The sequence below is a fragment of the Myotis brandtii genome, unplaced genomic scaffold (genome assembly GCF_000412655.1).
Source record: "Myotis brandtii unplaced genomic scaffold, ASM41265v1 scaffold434, whole genome shotgun sequence".
Classification (NCBI taxonomy): Eukaryota; Metazoa; Chordata; class Mammalia; order Chiroptera; family Vespertilionidae; genus Myotis; species Myotis brandtii.
Window position 1 is genome coordinate 775,467 of NW_005366599.1, and position 4,864 is coordinate 780,330.

General features: G+C 65.6%; 1 protein-coding gene across 1 annotated transcript in view; it reads left to right on the plus strand.

Moving 5' to 3' along the window:
* Nucleotides 1–4,864, plus strand: part of TP73 (tumor protein p73) — a 76,523-nt gene that overhangs the window by 48,480 nt on the left and 23,179 nt on the right. The gene's annotated exons all lie outside the window — the stretch shown is intronic.

A 4,864-nucleotide genomic window follows, 5' to 3' on the forward strand; every position in this document is an offset into this window, starting at 1 on the left:
CCGGGAGGGGGAGCCGCACTCACTCCCTGTGCAGCCTCGGCAGGAGGGCCCCAGGCGGGAAAAGCCAGGAAGTATTTACTAAGCGCCTACTGCATACAAGGGCATGGAGGGAGGAGGGACAGGATCTGGAAGAACCCCGGCTGCAGTGCTGAGAGCTGACCACAGGGGGGCAGGGCAGAGCTGGGAGCCACAGGGAGGGACCTGTCCCCTCGGACCAGGTGGGAGCCCAGGTGCTGAGCGCGGCCCAGGTGCCCAGAGCGAAGGCTCCGGGCGGGATTAGCGGAGGGTGGGTGTGAGGGTGAGGTGACCGGGTGAAGGGAGCCGACATTTAATCAGAGGGGGAGCCCAGCAGAGGATGAGGAGGGAGGGGCAAGCCTTCAGGCTAAGCCATCTCGGGGACCAGGAGCAGCAGGCAGGGGCAGGAGGAGGAGGGAGGGAGACGGGTCGCAGGGGGGCGGGCGAGGGAGGGGTGTCCAAAGCTGATGACCTGCAGAGCAGGACGGGCCTGAGCAGTGCCCACCCAGACATGGGGAGGGGCCTCCAGGTGGAGGGCAGGAGGACCCAGGACCCTCCAGGCCTCTGGTCTGAGCCTTGCAGGGCGGGGAAGGGGGGGTGGGGGTCTGGGCCACGTTGGCTGGAGCGGCTGCTTGGACACTGGGCAGCAGGTGTCTGCCGGCAGGAGGGCTGTGGGGATGGCCTGTGGGGAGTGCCAGCCCCGGTGGGCGCATGGCCAGGGCTGGGGTGGGAGTGGGGCACAGCCTGGGGCTTTCCCTCCCCAACCTTGTGCGTGGAGCTCAGGCTCTGGGGGGCGGGGAGGGCTGCGTCTTCAGAAGGCAGCACCAGCGCCGGCTTCTGAGGGCGAGGGGTCACCCCATCCTCTGGCCGCTGCCCCAAAGTCCCAGCACCGACCCCACCCGGCCGCCTGGATGTCTGCTGGGACCTCCACCTCCCGCCCAGGCGAGCACCCACCTGCCCTGGCACATCCGGCTCAGCGAGGGAGACCCCTCTGTCTTCCCTGGCGCTGTTCTTGACCCCCTTCCTGAACCCTACATCCGGCTACCAGGAGCCCTCCCAGCCCCACCCCGTCCTGCGGCGGCATCTTTCCCTCGAGGGTCACCGCGGAGCCACTGAGCGCCCCCCCTCTGCCCCCTCCATTGCTGGCCTGTTTGTGTTGAGGCTGCAGAGATAAAGGGGGGGTGTGGGGGCTGCGTCTCCAGCCCCTGGGAGGGCCCGGGAGGGGCTTGCTGAAGGACAGAGCGCCCTCACCTGCCTGTCACGCCAGAGCCCTGAATTGGGGAGCAAACGACCGAAGCGGGGACCCTGCTCTCACCACGTGCAGGGCTCTCCCAGCCCTGTCCTGGCTCTTCTGCCTGCAGTGCCCTCCCCGCCGGCCCCCGGACCCCAGATCTCTGAGCTGCTGTGAACTCCCTCTTTGGGTCCCGGCTCTCGTGTCGCCCTCGCAGATCCCCACCCCACCCTCCTGCGCCCTTCACCCTCGTCACCATCGAAGGCTCCTCCAGGGCCCACTCTCACTGCCCCCAGCGAAGAGGGCACCGCCCAGGCCACCAGCCCCTGTGTCCTGATTCACCTCTGCCAGATGGACAGACGGATGGACAGAGGGACGGGTGGGTGACTCCTGGGGCAGCTCTGGGGCAGCAGGCAGGGGTGGGAAGGCTGCAGTGCCGGAGCAGTGCTCACAGAGGAGTGGGAGCAGCCCCCACACCCGCCGTCCCCCGCGAGCCGCCCTCGCCCATGCGATCACAGAGCGCCCACCTTCATCCCAGCCCCCGGCGCCCCGAGAGGCAGGGCAGGCCCAGGCCCATTTCCTGGTGTTAGATAAGATCCATGGTGCCCGGCCGGCGTGGCTCAGTGGTTGAGCGTCGACCTAGGAACCAGGAGGTCAGGGTTCGATTCCCGGTCAGGGCACAGGCCCGGATTGCGGGCTTGATCCCCAATGTGGGGCGTGCAAGAGGCAGCCGGTCCATGATTCTCTCTCATCATTGATGTTTCTATCTCTTTTGCCCTCTTTCTTCCTCTCTGAAATCAATAAAAAATATATTAAAAAAGAAAGAAAGAAAAGTCATCAAACCTACCCTATTGGGGAGGACGAAAGCCTCTGTGATTGGTTAGACAGCTCTGCTTTGTCTGCTGCTGTGTGACTGACTGTGCAGGACAATGATGATGTGTCCAAGCAGGTCAATGACGTGGTCACACACGTAAGGCAGCGTGGACGGGGCAGGCCTGTGGAGTCGCGCTTCCCACAGACAGTGGCCACGCTGGCGCAGAGGTCACCTCACGGCGCTCCGGTCCTGCGGGGCCGGCAGCTCTGACCTGTGAGAGAATCAGCATAAACCCGCGGGTGGGCGAGGGTCCATCCTGGGAGTTTACTGTTGGAGAAGTCGTTCACCGCCAACGGCACTGAACCCGGGAAATCACTTTACTTCGCGCTGGACAGTCCCCGTCACTCACAAATCGAGGCCCACGCGTGTCATAGGTTCGCCATCACTGCACTAGGTCCTTCAAGCCCAGAGCTCAGCCGAGACAGAAGGAGAGAGAACCAGGCAGGGGCTCCTTGCTTTCTTTCCTTCTTTGTCGCCTGATATGCGTTCATTCAACAATCAGACATTTATTTATTCTGTGCCATTTCCCGAGGGCCGCCCCCAGGCCGACACCCACCCTGCAGCTGGCGGCGCAGTGACCGCACTCCCTATGGGGAGACCCTGGGCCCCTGCGGAAGATTCCGCCATGAGTCTGAAAGTCCTCCTTCTCGGCCCAGGAGCCCCGGAGCGCTGAGCCCAGGGACGGCCCCGGTGGCCACATCTCATGCTCAGGACACGGGGATACACGGTGCCTGTGCTCCCAGGTCCCCGCCAAAGCCGCAGGCACGGCCACCAGCGGCTCTGCCCTCCCCATCTCCGCGTGCGCCCTGGCCCAGCTCTGACGCACGCAGCGTGACTTGGTTTCCCCTGTTTGTTTGAAACACATGGGCCTGCAGCACCTGCACCTCCGGGTGACATGGGGATGTGACCTGTACATCCTGTCACAGTCACAGTGCTCTGTGCACAGCGACGCCAGCGCCGGGGCCCCAGGCCCGTCGGCCTTCAGGGGAGGGTCCAACTGTGAGGGTGTGGCTTCACCCTAAGAGTCTCTCATCTTAGGCCACAGCGAGTTCCCCTCTGGGGGTGGGATTCTAGAATTCCGTCTTGTCCCCGTCCCTGCTCACGCTGCCTGCCCGCTGCCTGCCGTCCCCCGGGACAGGTCCCCGCAGCTGTTTGAGTGGCTTTGCCACTTCTGTTCCTCACTGAGTCCCTTCCGTCCTTCCCGTGTGTGCGGGGCTGGGCACACCCGGACCCACCAGAGCATCCTGTGCTCTGCTCACGCAGCCTTGCCGCGGCCAAGCTGCCAGCAGAGGTCAGAGGTCAAGGTCCTTGTGCGGTCAGAGCTCAGGGCCGCCTGGGCCTGGCTGGGCCTCCAGGGAACAGCGGAAACTCGAAGAGCGTGAAGCGTGAAGCGATGCAAATGAGCGCGGGCCTTTCCCGGCGCATCAAAAGGCAACCGGAACCCGTGTTTCCTCGACCGCTGCCCTCCCTCCCCAGGCTGTGCCCACGGGGCCTGCACCCCCTGCTCTGCACACAGGCTCTGCGCCCCAGCTGGCCCGGCCTCAGCTGTGGGTGATTCTGGGCATGGCCCCCAGGGGCTGTGTCACAATGGTCACTGCTCCACGCAGAGGAGTGGAGAGCAAGCCCGGGATAAAGCCTGGGGGCTTCCAGGAGGCGGTGAGGAGGGGAACAGTATGAGCCAAGACCCGTGGTCCAGACGGAGTGCCCAGGGCGGCTGGGAATGGGGCTCCCTGGGGGTCAGTGCTCTCTGCCCGAAAGTGCAGGACTCCGCTTCCCATGTGTGTGTCCCGGGGCAGGAGTGGGCGCCAGCGTCCCGGCCGCTCTGCTTTCTCTGTCAAGTCCAGCGCCCCCGCCTGGGAGTCAGCGGGAGCCGCCTGGGGCTTCTGGGCCTGTGGTCACACACGGCCCCTCCGAAGGCCCCGGGGGCCCATCGGAGCGGCTCCTTGGGAGTGTGACCCCAGAATGACTTCACTCTGCTGGCAGTGTGGCCTGCTTGGGCCCCTAGAAGAATGGACGCCGCTCCCAGGCACCGCGGTGGCACCGAAATCCTCATCCATCTCGCCGTCGGGACGTGTCGGGGGAGCCGCCGCGGTGGCGTGGACGCTGGGAAGCGGGCCATCAGGAGGGCCTCGGGGCACAGGCGCTAAAAAATTCACTCTCCAGCTCCATCCCCCGAGTCATGTGAGCCGATCTGCACACTCTCCATGGAGAAGCCGTGCGGGGTCGGGGTCGTTACAGATGCAGCTCCCGGGAGGACCGGCGGGAGGGAGGGCGCCTGGCAGGGCAGCAGCGGGTGCAGCTGGCGTCTCACCCGCACAGGCAGGTGGCCTGGCCCGGGCACCCAGGGCAGGAGTGGGCGTGGTGGGTCCGCACACAGTTTGGGGTCTGTCTGAGCTTTGGGGTCTGAGTTTGGGGTCTGAGTTTGGGGTCTGAGTTTGGGGTCTGTTTCATTCCGCCCCGAGTTTCTGAGCATCCAGCGGGGTGCTAGGTGCAACAGGACAGGTGGGAAGTGACCTCACTCACCCTTCCCCGTGCCTGGAGCTCGGGGACTGTCCCCCGAGTGAGGGACTGGGGGCGGGGTCTCCCACCTGCTCCTGGGTGTGCGGGCCCAGCCCCAGTTCCCTCATCTGCAGCTTTTGCGAGAGGAGGCGGGATGTGTGCGCTGTCCGAGGTGGACTCGCTGGGTCAGGGAGGCCCCAGGTGGGGGGCACAGCTGCAGGGCTGGGGGGGTGGGAGCTGGGATG